This window comes from Brienomyrus brachyistius, chromosome 19 (genome assembly GCF_023856365.1).
Source record: "Brienomyrus brachyistius isolate T26 chromosome 19, BBRACH_0.4, whole genome shotgun sequence".
In the NCBI taxonomy this organism is placed as follows: domain Eukaryota; kingdom Metazoa; phylum Chordata; class Actinopteri; order Osteoglossiformes; family Mormyridae; genus Brienomyrus; species Brienomyrus brachyistius.
The window spans coordinates 4,892,358-4,911,098 of NC_064551.1; the positions used below are offsets into that span (position 1 = coordinate 4,892,358).

General features: G+C 45.2%; 1 long non-coding RNA gene across 2 annotated transcripts in view; it reads left to right on the forward strand.

Moving 5' to 3' along the window:
- Positions 1-18,741, forward strand: part of LOC125714499 (uncharacterized) — a 127,761-nt gene that overhangs the window by 69,941 nt on the left and 39,079 nt on the right. The window contains exon 4 of one of the 2 annotated variants that reach the window (XR_007383762.1): positions 1,228-1,317. The exons of the other annotated variant lie outside the window; for it this stretch is intronic. This is a non-coding gene — a long non-coding RNA (uncharacterized LOC125714499). The remainder of the gene's footprint in view (positions 1-1,227; positions 1,318-18,741) is intronic. 2 annotated transcript variants of the gene reach the window in all.

Below are 18,741 nucleotides of genomic sequence, written 5' to 3' on the forward strand. Positions count from 1 at the left end.
GTGCTTCGTGCCTCTTATCAGAAGGTCACCGGCTCAAATCCCTGAGTCAACAGAGAGAGGCCACTGCTGTGCTCCTGAGCAAGACCCCTCCCCTTCTCAAGTGTCTCCTGGGACTATTTGACTCCGGTCCACTTTTGGGTAAAATGTGCTAAATAAATGCGAAAATGTCCCCAGTAACTCGAATGTCTTGTCACCTAGAGAAACAATGCAATCAGTACCGAAAAGTTTGAAAAATCAAAATTAAACCTTATCAGATGAAAAGCAATATTAATATTAGTACAATGATTGCCTCTGATAAGAACCTTAATCTGGTTTTTGTAACCATAGGCATAAAAACTCACTTTTTTTCCTTATAAGGTTCCTGTAATGTCATTTTATCCAGCCATTGCTTCGAGATTCAGATCAGACCCCATTACATGCCAGGTTGATGAAAATATTCAGTGAAGGAAATAGATGTTAAACCGATGCCTCTAACCGAGAACGATGCTAATTATGGCAAAAAAAAATTCCTTTTAAATGCTTGCTGTGGTTTCGCTGTATAACACCGAAATCTGGAATGTATTATGCACTTAAATTACACGTGCAATAGTGACAAATAGACGCGAGCTGTTTTAACGGTGCATACAGCATATATTTCACAAGTAATCGCAGCATAATTTATGTCGTTTTAAATCAATCATCTAATATTTAAGGCATAGTTATTCGCGGGGGGAGAATTTAGTAGGTAGACTCCGCCAGACAAGGCAAAAAAGGCAATAGAAATCAGTGTCTTAAAAAGCTTGCCAACCGACACAAATTCTTGTCATGTGAACATGTGGGAAGGCCTCATTACAGAGCGGGTGCTTAAACCAACGTACCGACTCTAATTTCCCGGGAGCCAAATCATTAACTCTTGCAGGGGCCAAGTGTTATCTGTCAGAGACTTGCAGACTAGTCCAGCTCCATATCGCACTTTCTAGCTGAGAGCTTCTTGCCTGTAGAGAGCTCTCCCCGCCTGTTTGCCCTGACAAGCGGCCTCCCGTCTCTCCAATAGGTGTTAATTGTGTTCCATCTTCCTCGCTAGATGAGAGGAATGCTCACGTTATTTCTGAGTCCGGTCTCATCAGCACATTCCTCCCCGAGTAGTAAAAAAAAAACACGCCTCGAGTGCGGAAGCAGTAGAGTTGTGAGGTGCCCATTACGAGAGGCGTGGCTCTACAAGAGACAACCTCTTTTTTTTCCCAACAGGTGGACATTCTGCATGTGGCTCCGCCCCCTTCACATCACATTTTTTTCGGGGCAGCAGTATTTCTGTCTGTCAGAGCACACCAGGGTAAGGTATGTGGCCCGTGTTTACGTGTCTCCCAGCTCGCACATACAGAGGCCGATGTGGACGGAGTATGATTGCGTGCACGTCATACACAACGGAGCTCTGCTCCACCGAAACACAGTCAAGCAAAGAGAGTACAGAGCAGCACTAACACAGCTTGGGTATGACTACAAGGCTCCTTCAAAGCCTCTGTCTTTTCCCCAGGAAATTACACTGTCAATTTAAGTGCTGCTTCAGGCGTAGCATTTCCTGCTTACAATGATTTTTTTTCCCCCTGCTTTCTGCTTTCCCGGTCCATAAGTACGCACCTAAATGCTCAGGCAGATCAATGAGTACGTGAATCGTGGCCAAAAACCCTCAGGTTATGTGTTTCATTTTTTTTTTTTTTGACCAATAATGTCCACATTAATGTTCACTAAAATCACGTGCTAATGACCCTCTCAGATTTGCTTTAGAGAAAGATCATTGTGTAGACGGATAACCTGAGATTTGTGAGCAAACACTGAACAAAAGCATATTTTAAGCTGCTGAAGCTGTAAACAAAGATGTGGCCCTTTAGTAGGCTGTTAGGGAAAATATCTTTCTCTTGCAGCTCACGGCACCGAGATGCTCTTTACGCCATAAATATCATGGGTTATTATAAGTCACACAGTTATTTTGCTTCCTTACTGAGGAAACACAGGGAAATCTCAGTCTAAATGACTAACATAGCCAAGCGAAAACATATTTACAGCGAGTGACCAGTGATGATTGATTGCATTGATCTCGTCGAGTTTGCGTGTTGGTGTTACGCACGTCTGCAAGATGTGAAATGTTTATCCTTCAAAATGAAAGTGCAGCAACAGTTTCCTTGTTTTTATTTATTTACGTTGTTGCCTGACACAGTATTTTAATCTCCCACATGACGAAATGAAGTTTTAAACCTGAAGGTGCCCGATATAAAAACTCGGCTTTGCAATTCCCCTTTGGCCGCATGATTCTGACAGGAATGTATGTGTAAAGCCCTTGCACCACCACACTCTTTTTATTTAATAATTCATCCAGGGTAGAGAGTTAATGGATCAAACCCACCATTTTCATCCTGACAAGGGGATTTCAAGTATCTGTTTCCTGTCTGTTCTTGCTGTTCGTACTTGTTTGGTATCATCTCTGATCATCAGAGGTCATTTAGCTTCTCAGAGACGCCACCTCTGACATCATAAAGTCTGAAAGCATCATGACTTTGAAGCGTCCAGCTCAAGTGGAGCCAGCAGAACATGAAATTGCTAGATTGGTCTCCTCAACCTTGAGCCGCGCTCGGGCGGAATACAGTAACCGTATCATCAAACGGGCGGGGGGGGGCTTTATGGTCTTGAAGTATTTCCAGGCGTGTTATCAGCATGGGGTTTGCAGATAATCGGGAAAGCCCTGCATGCCTGGCAGCTCATGCAAACATGAAACAAACAAACATTTATTAACAATTTGATCCTTATCAGAACAGACGTCATTTCAGAGGTTCCTGTGGTTCTGAACCCATTATTTGAACATGTGTAATGCCTACTGTTTAGTCTTTATATAAAAACTGTTTAAGGCTATAAACGCATTATTATAACATATTACCATTTATTATCCATTAAGAAAATCCATCCATCCATCTTCTAACTGCTTCTCCTGGTTAGAATTATTGGGGGGGCAAGGAGGGGGCTGGAGCCTGTCCCAGGCTACACAGGACAAAGGCTGGGGCACTTCTTGGAAGGGATGACAGCTGATTAAGAGACAGAACTTTAATAACACACACTGAGGACATTTATTCTGTATTCTTGAAGAGCAAGTTATATAACAATGTATTGTTCTGCCTGTCATCGGAAAGTTGCTGGTTCAAGTCCCGTGATTGGCAGGGTGTTGTCATAGTTGGGTCAGTAAGCAGGGCCTTTAACCCCCCAGTACTCCAGGGACTGACCCTGATTTGTCAAATGCATGTCGCTGTGGGGTCTTCTTGGTAAAACAAATATAGTAAAAGGTATTTAGATATTAACCTGCCTTTAGCTGTGAGTTTAAGTGACTGTGTGCTCTGTATGGCTTTGGCCGCTTATGATTCGTCTCAGCCCGGTGACTATAATGCTTGCCTCCACGTCAGTATTGACCTGTGCTCCATCCGTCATCCATGGACCAGGGGGGAACCGGGGGTAACTGGTGGAGCGTCTTTAAGTATTTTTTAACTGTGCTTTTTAAAACAAAAGGTTACATTTGAGCTTTTCAATACAGACAAGTGTCCATGACATTCTGACCCCTGCACCCTAACTCAGATGCGTCCCACAGTCCATCCTCAAATGATGTGGGCACAGACACAAATGGACACATAGATCAGCCAATCCAGACCTGGACATGAGTCCTTGGTCCCAGTGCCTCATCCACCTCAGCCACCACGCCTTCCAGTCCATCGCGTCATCAGTCGCTACTTTCAATTCAGGCTACAGCCTATGAGAGACCCAATGCCAGTTGGAGGGGGTCTGATTTCGGAAGGAGACTTCCGATGGTCCTGACCACATATCCAGCAGGCTCGCAAATCCACACGTGAGAATAAGATGTGTCGGATTTTTTTTTTGTGTGTGAGCGTGTGTTTTTTTTCCATTCCTGCATCCAATAGGCAGGCCGAGCTCGATAGCAATTTGTCCAAATTAAACACAAGTGGGAGCAATTTATTTTAAGCACGTTTTACCAAATTACAGACTCCGGCGCCGTTATCCGCCTTTTTGTGGCAGATACCCTGCCACCACCAGAGGTGGCGCTGTTCCTGGGGTTTCGCGATGGATGCACACAGACGGACGCCTTCTGCGTTAATAAAAGGGCGACGGGCTTTGGAGTCGCTTGGGGACATTTTCGGCAATGAGCAGAAAAAAGAAAGATCGTTATAAATGGTAAAACCAGAAAAATACACAGGAAATGAAAGGAATGACTAATAAGTAGAAGAGGTGGAAAAATTTTAACAGAATGTCATGGTGCAAAATAAGTTAAATATAATATCATATTACTGGATACTTGTTAATCAACATAGTCACAGCGATAGCCTCTGTGTGTCTGAATGCGAAATACAACTAGACAGTGTAAATAGTGTTTCATGAAATTCAGTACAGTATCTACAGGGTATAGTAAGTATATTATGAAACCATCCATCAATTTTCCGTGACCACTTGTCCTATTCAGGATAATGGTGGGGGGGGGGGGGCACAACTATCCCGGAAGCTACAGGAGCAAGGCAGGGCTTAACCCATAATGGCAATCTGGGTTAGTTAAAAAAAAGTTAAAAGTTAGAAACACGCGTGGTTTTCATGCTTATGGGCAATCTGGAAACTCCAACTCACTATGGCAAGTTTTTGGATTATTGGGGGGACCAGAGGACACAGAGGAAACATGGGGCAAACATGCAAACTCCACCCACATGGCGCCATGGTGGAGACTTGAGCCCTGGTCCCAGAGGTTTGAAGCAAAAACACAAACTACTGCACCACTGTGGTACATGTGTAGCATAGCAGGAAAAAAACGACATTTGTAGATTGACCTTGGCAAGAAACACAAATGACCCTGTGACATTTTTGATGATGAGCCCTGGCTTTATTCTAATTTAAATGTTGATTTACTGGTACCAGTTTAACACTGGGTCAGAGATATCCTTGAAAACTAGGCTGATGCCGGTGGCATCAAAGCCAGACCATACGGGGCCCTGACCTGGGCCGGTCTGTGAAGCCGAGCTCTCTGTTTCTTCACTGTTGCCCGCTTTGTTCCACCCACGCAAAAATATTGCTGTCAAGACTGTGTGAGATCGCCGTGTCCTCAGCCTTGGCTGGCCAACTGCTCCTGGACGCGGAGATGTTCTCCTTTCTCCTGTATCTGCCATGGGAGCTCTTGTTTCCTCCCGCAAGTCGCCTTGCAGCTCTCTAACGCTAAATTAAATTAGTTAAAGCTTTTTGTTTCATTATTTGTGCTCATGCATTCTTTTGCCAGCTCTGTGACGAATGCTACTTGTTACAAGTCTATTAGCAATTTCGGCGTTGCGTCTTGTTTTAGTCGCTTAGGGGCAACTGCGTTTGGAAGAGCCTTAAGAAATATATCAATGGATCTGTACTGCATTGAGAGCTTTTTTGGGTGAGCTTGACATTTTCCACTGCAGAGAGTATTCGTGAGTGCGCTCCTTCCCGGCTGTCGTCGTCTTCTTCGTCGCTGCTTCTCCCTCTAAACCTGACCCCAAAAGTCACTTTTATATGATCTGGCCTGGAAAGAAAAACCAGCCGCCCTTGCCAAGTCGCCTACATTCTCACCGCGAGAATGTCTCAGCGAGCCGTTCCTGATCTTTCATCTCCAAGTCCCACAAAAGCCATTCCCAATCTTTCATCTCCAAAAACGCAGAATGGGGTTTTTAATATCCCTCTCCTGCTCCAGGAGGTTTGCGGAGGGCGCTTTGCAGAATGAGCTACGTCCTGTCGATCGCTGGCACCATCCTCCACTTCTCCCCGGTGACCCTAAATGAAGTACTGAGGTTCATCGAGAAACCACATCTTAACAGGACACCCCCCCCTCATTCCCCCTCTCCCCCCCCCCGTCCATCCATTCGGGCGTCTTTCGGAAAACATCGACGTGTTGCTACTGGCTATATGTTTATCTCACAAACTTAATGTACGGTCAGAGGAGGAGGGTGAAGTTTGTGCACGGAATTCAAAACCCCTGGCGCCACGACAAGAAAATCATTAGCGGCCATTAAGTCACTTCCCGGAAATTGTCGGACTTCTGAATTGTTGAATATTAAGTAATTCGGTTAGATCTGGGCACGCCGGGGCTGTTTTCAGTGATACGGCCGCAGACCATAAATAAATGTCAGCAAGCCTCCGTGACTCGCCCGCTCGTCGGATCACTATTGGCAGGTAATTTCAGAAGGAAGAGGACGAGACTGACTTTCGGAGAGGCCGCCGTTTTAAAGTTGGGATGAAAGCAAAAGGGCGCCAGTTCCTGGGCCCATCCGCGGCGCACAAAAGACCTGCCAAACAGCGGCCGGCACACATGGCCGGGCTGCCAAGCTCTCTCGCGGCTGGGTCTCTTCTCATCACCGTCAAAAGGGCTTAACAAACACTGCCACTGCATTCCGGGGGTGTTGCCGTGGCAATCGGGGAGCCAGCCTGGGAATCGGTCAGCTACCACTGCTGGACAGGTACAGCACTCAGCCACCACTGGGGGCTCCGGACCGCTGCCTCGGTGCATCCACCCCCACCCCCCCCACCCCCCAACAATAGCACCCCATATTAGATTTAACATAATAAAGTTCTGACTCCCTCCCCGGGGCTTAGATTGTGCTGGAGATTGGAAGCAATTTGAAGAAAGGCCAAGTTTGATCTGACAGCTGTGCATATCTGCTTGCTGCGCTTCAAACCCGGGAAGAATGGGGGGGGGGAACGGATTTCTTACAAGGCCATGTGTGCCTGGAATTAATACTGGCTTTGTGTCCGTTTGGTTGCTCTGAATCATTGTGCGTCTTTTCTCAAGGTTCTTTCTGTGAGAAGGAAGGACAGACCAAGAAAAAAGCTAAAAAAAATGTCCAGGCCCCCACCTCTTCCCCGAGATAATCGAAAGGAAACAGTCACACAAAGCCCCGTTACACGGTATCACTATGAATTTCAATGAGAAGCCATGTCACTGGCAATGTGCTGATGCCCCGCGCAGTGTCCCCTGCCGGGCCTACCGGGGCAGCAGAGGCACTCCGAGGAGCCACTGGAAAGAGCCGTGGCCTGACCTTCGCAGAACAATGACGAGAAGCTCAGTGCCGGTCCGTCACCGGGGAGCGTAAAATGCGCTCCTGCACCGCGCTTTTGTCACGGTCACAAAACAAAGGGCGCAAACACACTGTGCTACGATTCTAGGAAATGCATTGTTAGCGATGAACGTTTCACCTCTCTGTGGTCATAACAGAAATTATAGTGCTGCAGCTCAGTTCCAAATTAGCTGTTAATAGCCACATATACAGGGGTGGCGCAGTGGCACAGTGGTGCAGTGGTTAGCACTGCTGCCTTACACCTCTGGGACCAGGAGCCCAGTCTCCGCCGTGGCACGGCGTGTTGGGAGTTTGCATGTTCTCCCCGTGTCTCCGTGGGGTTTCCTTCGGGTACTCCAGTTTCACTCCGTGGGGTTTCCTTCGGGTACTCCAGTTTCACTCCATAGTCCAGTGCTGAGGTTAAATTGAATGGTGTGTGAGTGTGCCCTGCGATGGGTTGGTGCTCTGTCCTGGGTTGTTCCCTGCCTGTACCCCCTGTAACCGTGGAGAGGTTACAGAATCTGGCTGGATGGATGGATGAATGGATGGATGGCTGCAGGTGCAGTATGGAAATACTATCTATGGAAATCTATCTATCTATCTATCTATCTATCTATCTATCTATCTATCTATCTATCTATCTGTCTGTCTATCTATCTATCTATCTATCCATAGTTTTCCATGAGCAATACTTGATAAATAATAAATTTTATATTCCGTATAAGCAAAAAAAAAAAACAGTAACAAAGTGTGTAATAATGTTTTTTTTCTCACTTTGCTTTGCAATGTGCAAGCAATTTCACAAAAATGACTTCGTGCAAACTCAAAGTAGATTTGGAGGAATTACAGGTAAACAATAGCAGGGCTGTGACTCAGAACTGTCTGCGGGATTGACTATCAATAAACGGAGTTTCCATGCTTCCCAGACCTGCACAGCTCATGGATGGCCGACATATAAACGAAAGTCATCTGTACATCTGCAACGGAGAGGAAGAGACATTTCCTGTCGGTTCCCAAAGCTCCGCAATGCCGCCGTCGGTGTCTCAGCACCCCCCACGAACCTCCCCACTCTCTGGTCCTGACACTCTGTGTGTTTAGCTTCTAGCAGAGGTATCCCGATTGTTTGCTCACAAACATGTGCTGACTAATAGACGCGGCACCGGACGGAATAACATGTGGTTTGCTGCGTTTTTATTGTAAGCAGACGCTCAGCGACAGATCAGGTCGAAATAATTCATGAAAGGCGTGCTAAACAGAAAAAAAAAACAGGCGAAAAAATGCCCCATCTGTCCCACGGAAGGCAGCTTTCTGCATGGAGGTTGTGCGTGTTTCCGAAAAGGTTCCTCGCTAATTCCCATATGCCTCTGTGTGAGGTAGTCTATTTGTGCAGGCTGTGTAGTCCATAAAGGCGTGTTCTACAGACTCATAAATCAATGAGCAAATTAAAAGCTGCAGGGATTACGGGACACAGGTGCAACCTTTGTGTGTGTGTGTGTGTGTGTGTGTGTGTGTGTGTGTGTGTGTCTCTACATCCCGTTTGATGTGATTTCACTATGAGCTGCAGGTACTTAGGTCCCCAGTCCTGTAGTCTGCTATTGTGATCCCAACAATAGGCCTGGGAATTCTAGGATTTCTTTGTTCTCTCCCATTATTCCCAGTTTGTCTTCAGAAACATTATATAAAAAAGAGTCAAGTAAAAGACAGTGAGGTGGAGTAGGAGGGGTGATCATCTTTAACCATGAATACAGTTTTTCTGCACCCGTTTTAAGGGCACCTCAGTAGGTAACCTGCTGGTTGATGATAAATAAATGAGTAGATGTACAGAGAAGCTTCAATAGATTTAGAGGATTATTTTATTGTATTTTATTGTACTTCACAGCAATTCCACTACTGCCTACATGAGGAGAGCAGTATAACACAGTATAACACAGTATAATACAGTATAGCACAGATAATACAGTATAACACAGTAAAATACAGTATAACAGAGTATAATATAGTATAACACAGATAATACAGTATAGCACAGATAATACAGTATAACAGAGTATAATATAGTATAACACAGATAATACAGTATAACAGAGTATAATATAGTATAACACAGATAATACAGTATAGCACAGATAATACAGTATAGCACAGATAATACAGTATAACATAGTATACAGCAATACAGCATAACACAGATAATACAGAAGGATTATAAGGATTATTATGCAGGATAATACAAAAGCGAAGAACACAGAGAGTTACTTCTTCCGTTTTCGTTTTGGCTTGATGTGACAAGATGAACATGGGAGAGCAAAGCAGGATGGGGAATTAGCCAACGAAGTAGCTTTCGGATTCAACACCGGATGAGGCAAGGATCTCTCGACTGTAAACACAGGAGACAAGGAACGGTGCCAGATCAGCGGAGCAAACAGGGCCTCCGGGGCATCAGAGGAGGCATTCGGACGGAAGATCTCGCGGCATAGTGACTTATGTCCGCCACCAGCTGCAGATAATTCAGGCAAAACGAGTCTCTGGCTTCCTCGTGACACTGTGCGTTATATGCATCCCGTAAGTGGCAGAAACACCGCAAAACCAGGTGCATCAATCCCAGGGGGCACCGGTGCGAGAAAGAATGACTTGGCCCCCCCATTCCGTCCAATCTGTGCTTGAAGGCGTTAGGGTAAGTGATTCAGCATATTTTTTTTACACCGAGAGGGATTGTGAGGCGAGAGCTTGTGGTTTAACCATCATCCATTAATTTGACTGCAGTTCTCAAATTCGGTAAAAGGACCTTCGGGGAGCTAGTGCTTTGGCACTAAAAGGACTTTGTAAGACGTTTTCTCGGCAATGGAGAAAACATCGGGTTCTCGCAAACATCTGCCCTGTTTATTGTAACCCCTCGCTTTTGTTCTCCGTAAATGGTGCCTCTCTGCAGTCGTAGCTAAAAGCTAATAATCAGGCACTGCACGACCGTGGTAGTGGGAGAAGAGAAGGCAATTACAACAGCAAGTGAGCCATGGCTGTGTTTACTGCCGTCAAGGCGAGGCACAGGGGACCACATCACGCGGCTAATGAAACATATCGCCCCCCCCAAGAATCAAGGGCATTTCCCCTCATGTGCACACCATATTGACTGAGCTGGGAACGGTCAAAGGTCACGTCAAGCACTTTAAACTTTCCAACTCCGACTCTTCCGTTTATCCTTCACTTCCATTTAATATTAATTGAACATTTTCTTCAAAACCGGAGCTCAACAGCCAATGAATAGCCAACAAAATATGCCTGTTAATTGTGGACTATGACAACGTTCGTTAAATTCAGTCCGTCCAAAAAAAAGAAAAGAACGATTCTTTCCCGTGCTTCAAGGGATGATCATAGATCTCCGCACATGTTGTAATTAAAGCATAAGTATACTGTCTAAACCTCAAGTCAGAGGTCGAGCAAACAGACAGAACAAGACAATAGCTAAAGCGGGTAACTTTTAAAAGGGAAGCCAAACTTTAAAGGGGAGACAGATGTAACAGTGCATGACACAAATCCAACATAAACTAAATTTCATTTGGGGAAAAAAAAGCTTTAAGCTGAAGAACAAACACAAACTTGCAGGGAAGACTTGTTGGGGGGGGGGGGGGCTTCTCGGCAAGGCGGCACATGCTCCAAACAACGGCGGCCATGAGTTCGGAGGTAATCCTGCCACTCGGGTGACCACCCTGGCCACTCGTTTGCATCACTGGCCAGGAAATAGGCATGATGACACAATCGTCAAGCCCACCAGGAAGCCGCTCGTCTGTCTTGAAGAGAACCATGATCTTCAGATGCTTCATAAACAGTGATTACTGGCGACTGGCAATCCTGATGTCTTGGAGGCAGGAGGCCAAAACCTGGTGAATAAGGAATTAAGAAGTATCTACTGGACAGCAATTGCATGACACAAGAGAGGGCATCTAGGAAAATGGCTGACTAGATGGTGACCAGCCAGTACTTATTAGGCAGAAATCAATAATAATAATAATAGTGCGGAGTTTGCACCGGGTACTCCGGTTTCCCTCCACATTCCAAAGACATGCTGAGGCTAATTGGAGTTACTACATTGCCTGTAGGAGTGCATGAGTGAGTGAATGGTGTGTGAGTGTGTCCTGCGATGGGCTGGCCCCCCATCCTGGGTTGGTCCCTATCTCATGCCCATAGCTTCTGGGATAGGCTCCGGACCCCTCGCGACCCAGAAGGATAAGCGGTTTGGAAAATGGATGGATGTATACATGGTTACAAGCTAAATGTCATCTGCCAAATGAGTCACGTTGCAAAAACCTCACAAAGCACCGGCAAACACATCGACAAGAGAATCATTCGACTTCACTTGGTAGGGTTAGACCACTCGCTAACTATCAGTATAAAACAATAAAAAAATAAATCTCACTTCTGAGACACCATGTGAAACAGCTCAATAATCACACAAGTAAAATTGTTGAAAAAATGTGTCATTGAGCACTGCGTTATGTATTTGTGTTAGGCGCGGTGTTTCTACAGCACTACCCTTCCCGCTCACTCCTTTCCATTTACTCGTTCCTGTTTTATGTAAAAAAAAAATACTGTACAAACATGATAATCCTCCACTAATCACTGTTCCATTGTCCAAAGCCGGATGGATTTGTAACCCTGCTGTTTTATCACCCTGCAAACAGGTATCACACATCCCATGAGCTGTGCTACACAAACAGTCCGTGATAATGCGGAGTTTATATTCTACACGTTTGATTATCTTTCTCGTAATGGTTTTTAAATGACCAGCAAGCACCAACAGGGCATTCAGAAATAAGATTAGAAGTTGTAATGGCTTATTTGGGCTGTAGATCAATTTAAACAAATTATTTAACCTAACAAAGCACGAAAAATAATCAGATAAAATCATTTCAGATGTGTTTATTGTATCTGTAAAACCACTTTTGGCAGTAAATGATGGATGTGGCTGTGGTTTCCTTATTTCTCTATAATTTTGTTATTGAAACACCCAAAATTAATATTTGACACGGATATTGGTCTCGCTGGCGTTTTAAAATAATTGTGCCTTAATTATGTTCCGTGTCAGGAACAAGGAAACACCCCACTTTGTAAAAATTAATTAAAGGGTTAGCTCAGGGTTAGAAGCAGGGTTGTGTGGATGTCCTGGGTGGGCAGTGGGGGAGGTTAAGTCAGGAGACAAGCCTCTTACTCACCCATAAGCAGCTCATTATTAACTGCCACTTAATTGGTTAATGGGTTTTGCTTGCACTAAGTGTACCTGCATCCTCATTTCATTGAGCATGCGCATGACAATAAACTTGAATTTGCATAGAAAATAGATATGTCTCCTTTTATAATTTTTATGACGTTTTATTACCAGACACTGGAAATAATGGATGGTTAAAAGGATCATTTTGAGATTTTACGTGGGTAACTGTCGTCACTATGATCTGGGGCGGGAGTTGGGGGGGTGTCGATGCATTAGGACACTGTACCTGTGAGCAGAAGGTCACTAGTTCAAATCTCAGGGTTGGCTGTATGACCCCACCATTGGGTCCCTGATCAAGGCCCTTAACTCCCGACTGCCTTAGTGACCGGATCTTCCTGACTGCTTCCACAAACGAAAAGCACATTGCTTTGAGGGGAAGTGCCTGCTAAATGAATGCAATGGATAATTCACTAATTGCGTGATATAATCATGAAAGGACCGGCATCTTCTCCAAGGTGCTCCTCAGCCCCGAGTCCTTCACTTCCCAAGCCCCGGGGTGGCATCGCGCTAAGTGGTTACGGAAAAGAAAGGGATGCTGGAATCGACTGACGTTAATCCCCACATGAGACGAGGTCACAGCAGGCACAAGAAAGTCTGCAGAATAACAACAGAAAAACAACAAAAAAAATCTGTTTAAAGTCACTATCTTGCTTTGGAAGGGACAAGCCATTTATTTAAACGTTTATTTAGCCTTCGGTTCATTTTACTAGCTTAGAAAATGTGATTAAAATATTTGCAGTACCATTTTGGATTTAAATAAAAAGTGATGATTTTTAAAAGTGTCACTCTTTGTTTTAAGAAAAAGAATTAGCTTTGTTTGTTCTTGAGAAAAACAAGTATTTGTGTACCAAGAAATGCTCTTTTGTCTCTTAATGAGTGGTTGAAAAGCTATTCAGCAGTAACCCTAACACGCAGCACTGCAGTCGCAACTCCTTGCCAGACTGTCGGAAAACTGTGCTACAGAATGTGGAAGTTCTCCTTCCAGACGAGGAGACCATCGGAGGTGATTTGTCGGTCATGTCGTACCGCTGCTCTGTGCTGCCTGCTGTAGGGGATGAATGCAGAAGCACAGGGGCTCAGCAAGGCTTTCCAGAGACCGCACACACTTCAAGGGAAGCTGAGGAGCATTCTGGGTGAGCGAGGCAGCAGATGGCTCCGGACAACAGGAAACGGTTCATCACTGAGCAGCCAAATTGAAACCATAGTAGTCGAGCAGCCGGATGCAGCGCCCCCTCTGGTTGGAAAGCAGAAGCCATCCTGTGTTATTACATTACTCAGCACAACAAAGACCCATATAAATGAGTCCACCTTTGTCCCAGTATTCCAATTCCCGGTATCAAATTTCCCACCTTAACAAGCTGTCAAGACGTCTGAGTGAGACAACTGTGAATTAATGGTTAAAAAAGATGACAGCAACAGCCTGCCACGGCAGGAACATTTTACTGGCTTTTATTTTTGCTGTTGTTGTTTTTCAAAAAATGTAAAAAGTGCAATAATAAAAAGTGCAAGTGCAATTATTTTGGGGAGATTAATTGGGTGTTTCTCGATAAATGATAATTTCGCCCATAAGAGTGAATGGAAATGGCTTTTTTAGCTGGATGTTTAATTCCTGGGCTTGTGGCGTTTCTTCTTGGGGGATTTAGTATATCTAAGATGCCCATTGATTTTTCTGTGAGTATTTTCCCTGCATCCCATCCTGGGTGTTGACCTTCCCTGTGGTCAGGGGCCACATCAGGCAGCACGGGGCCCCATAACCCTGTAATGAGATATGAGATTTGGAAAATGGATGGGTATATAATGCTGACACTCTTATTAAATGCTGACCTCATCCTTGAGGTACCCAGTATCTCCTAAATATGGGGCTTACTGGACAGCCAAGCCCACGTTTGTCCCAGAAACCACGTCTGCTCGCGCGGCGATATTTACAAGCATCAGCGCCAAGGCACTTTTCGCACTTGGCCAGGAATGTCGCACGGCAGAGACAAGCCAGTCCTGGCAGGGAGATCTGTCACATGGGCAGCCAGGTGTGAGCCCACGCAGGAGACGCACACCCACCCGCTTGGTCCTCCTCCTCCGAAGAGGCCCGGTTTCTACACAGGCTGAGAATCTATCCAAAACTGCACCTGAACTGAACTCGCTCCCCTCCCAAACGGTCTCAGTACCGCTGAGACCTCATTAGGAATCCAGTAATGTTTCGCATTTTGATGATCCCTCCCCCCATGTCAGGAGGCGACATGTAGCATTGTCGCATTTCCCAGGCTACGTAAATACTGCAGCAGGAGCTTGGCTCTCCCACAGATGCTCCTATGACCCTAGCAAGGTTTTCGCCATGACCTCCTTGTTTTCCTGTTGATGTAACTTCACAGGAGCCGTGGGGGGGTCTTCCTGTGTGGAACAATAAGCGACACGTGGTGTTCCCCACTCCCCACTGGAGGACAGCGGCATCACACCTTTGGCTGGCAGTCCTGTGTCACACCTGATACTCCCCCCACGGTCCAGCTATGTCCAGCATTCCCTGTTAATCTCTTTCCCGAACAACCCTGCAGCACGGACTGTGGGAGCTTAACCATCTGAGCAATGCCACACAGTGTGAAATGTAGGTACAATGTCATTGTGTAAGTGTTTTCATACTGCTGGGCGTGCAACTCACTCATTAACTGTCCATTGCGTGCATGCATGTGTATGTGGGGAGCAGGGGGGCAGGGGGGGGGGAAGGGATGGAGGGGTTGTACCCTGGCATGGAATGGTCCCTCTAAGGTGCCCTCTGCTGTATGTTACTGGGATAGGAAACCCTATACTGGATAAGTTGTTGGAAGATGGATGGATGGATCTGTTGTGCAATTTTGGGCTCCCTTAATTAGATTATTGTTGCAGCTCGTTTCCCCATCTGAGACAGAATGGTCACATGACATATTCTGACACGCCCTTGATGATCGCATTGTTACAACGCTGCACAATGTCCCAGCTTGTTAAGCAACGGTTCTGGACCGTCGATGTGAAATAAAGACCCGGCTGCTAAAGGTGAAGGCATTTCCCACCTGCGAGCATTTGGCAGTGATCCATGTGCGTTTCTGTCCGAACGCCCCCAAGCCTCTCGCAGACCATGACAGCACAACAGCACCGCTCTCATCTCTGTGTGTTACACACAGAGGCACGTTAACGTGGTCAGAGGGCCCCCCAACTATTTTTGACATACAGAGGGTAGCAACAAGAAAAGCTGTCAAGCAGGGGGGTCCAGACTAAAGAAGGAAATAAATCATGTCCGCTGGAAGCTCCTGGGCTTCAGCCTTGGCAAACCTGTGCATGACAGCCCTCATAGCTACACAACAGCTGTATCATACCATAAGCCGGTTCAGTGAGCTGGGTAAACGTCCTCATTACATCAGCATCCGGGCTGTCAGGCCAAATGTCAGCTGGAGACCACTGCTGTCACATGACCATCCGTCACGAGTCAACACTTCCAGAATGCAGCAGCCGTTAGCATGGCGAGCATTGGGGCCCCTCTGTGGGAGTCATTGTTTACAGTCACGGTGGTTAATAGTGGATGAGAGTGGGCGTGACCCTGGGGAGGGATGCAGATGTTCCACTGGCTGTCCCTTCACTACTGTTCCATCTGGGATACGCTGAAGTCCCACGGATATCCTGTTTGGAATGAGCTGAACAGGCCGGGTAATGAAGATCAGCGTAGCCCCCATTAGCGAAGGTCTCACAGCACTGCTGCGAATCCATGCAGATGATGAAGCACACAGCACACAAATGATGCACAGTAATAAGAGTTACAGCCAGAGATTCGCTCTGCAGTCGGATTTGTGACTTCTTCACTTCCTCGTCATTGCGGACGGAAACTGAAATGAGCAGAAAACCATCCATCCGGCGACCCATTCTTGCGGCTTGCCAAAAGCAGACTTTTAATAACCAGGAGTCCAGGAATACTTCCTGTCTGCAATGATCCATGCATGTCATCAGACATGCAATGAAGAAATTTATGTATTTTTAAATGGCCATAATCATTATATTTTTTAATAGAAACAAATGTCTGCCCTACAAGCTCAAACGAGTTCACTGCGTCCCGAAACCCAGTGTCTTATTCTTCCTGGAAAAATCACATGTTAATTATAATGGATACAGAGCCAGAAATAAGCACCTGCACAAACAGGCCATCAGTGTGACGTTTCACAGCATCAAGCCTGTGATTTCTACCTTTTATGTGCTCTTGGACTCACTCGTTTTAATACCGTGGATTTACGGTGAGCTTGTTTTAAAGAGGGATAAGTCTCCCTCATGACCCCCCTCCCCTGCGCCCCCCCCCGAAACCCACTTTCAGAAATGCTTAGTGTCTTACAGACTTTCCTTTTTATAAAGAAGCCAAGAGCTCTTTGTTTCCTTAAAAAAATACTTCAGCATGATTGGGTCATTCATTGTGTAAAACTAATAAAGTTTTACGGGAGTGAGGTAACACAGCGTAACCTTACCACCTCTAGCTACATCCTCTGACTAACGCAGTCACTCGCCACACTGGGTTTTTAAACTCATCTGCCAACCTAGAATATTATTCCGCAAATTTCAGCAGAAGCTTCTTAGTCCCCAGCCATCAAACCCACGTTCTTCTACCAGAAATAAGCAAAAATGTCATTTCCTCTTAATATATTACGTATTACATATATCACTTCATATATATATATATGTACATGTACATTATATGCAATAAACCTCCTTGTAATACAATTCAGTAATAAGATTTTTGCATAATAGCCTCATGTACATGAAGCAGAAATAGATCTACGGTATGTATTGTGAAATGAATAGAAAATAAAAATAATCAACGTACTATATTTCAGTATATATTTACAGTCCATGTATTTTGATATTTGTGTAAGTTTGATATTAGGTAGATGCTGTATTAGAATTCGGTATATGCACTGAGACACGACATTATCATTGGTACACCTGCACCCACTAAGTATATGTAGAAAATGTATTAATGCTCTCAGAGACACAAGTTTATCACAAAAACAGAGGTGTGCCCTACTGCCCCAGGTCCAGCCTGAGAAAACCGCTATGACTCTGAGTAGGAGAAAAGCAGAGAAAAGGAGTGTGGGAGAGAGATGTGACCTCACAGTCACCACCAACGCTTTACCCTCTGCGTTCCAGCAAAGGGGCTTTCTTCTGGAACCTTCTTTTCAGGTCTCATTGGTCTGGCCCCCCCAAGATGACCAGAACAATAACGACACAGTTCGCTCTATTAAAAAAAAAAAAAAAGTCACTGCATGTTGGGACAGTTCTGGCATTCAGAGGCTCCTTTCAGAAAGCCTACACACCTGTTTAATAAAGTAACACTGTGGTGAGATCACATCTCCAACCGCGCTACCAGGGCTATCAGACATTTAACTGTAGCCACCAGGAGGAAGACTGCAGAAAGCTGTTAGCTGCAATACAAGTGCTTTCATACTCAGAATCCCACTATTCTGAACTACTCTGAACGTTCCGGCTTTTATTTATAATGTAGTACAGATGCTGAATTAGCGGCTAAATCTTCTGGCAACTACTGTTTCATGTTGTATAGCTTTGCCTCGTCGGTCAGACCTCCAGAAGGGCGTCATGCACCCCATGCACTCCAGCCTCGCCACATTTCAATATACCAATGCCACATAGCCATATAAACGTTTTATTAAAGTTCCAAAGAGGAACCGTGAATCAGCTATTAAAGCCGACTTAAATAACAGTCTCCATTTGCCACCCATTATTGATCGTACGTCTAGCCCTCGGGTCGAAATGTCTGCTCAACCAATCGGGGGCAATTTGTTTGTTTCCCTGAAAGCTTGCAAAGTGGAACCATGTGAAGCCGACTTGTATCTCAGACTAAGTGAATCGCTGCAAAAAAAAAAATAGAAGTAATTATTTCTGGTTACCACAATTCAAACATAATTACAAGTTGCAAGCATAGCTCTCCCCATGTGATGTGGTCTTTGCTTTAACTATCTTCTGCCATTTAAAGCTTTTGAATGCAGCAGCTACTTTCTCTTCCGCGTGGTTTTTCAGAGCAACGTCTATATTAATTGAGATGCATATTGTGTGAGTTCCAATCTACTGTAGCCTCTTTTGTCTGCATGCCAATCAATGATCAAGCAATTGTGTATTAAATAAATGATTCAATAATTAGAGTACAGCCACCGTTGCGAATTCCGGTGCTTCTGAGATTCTACCTGCGTCCTAATCCCACCAGAAATAAAGCAGGGCTTTTGGCCACCACACTCGTACTGTCTCAGTCACACGACCCACACATTCTGCAATTAAAGGAACCTGAACAAGTTGATCTCCCTTGTTTGGTGGACAGTGTGTGTGTGTGTGTGAGAGAGAGAGAGAGAGAGAGAGAGAGAGAGAGAGAGAGAGGGA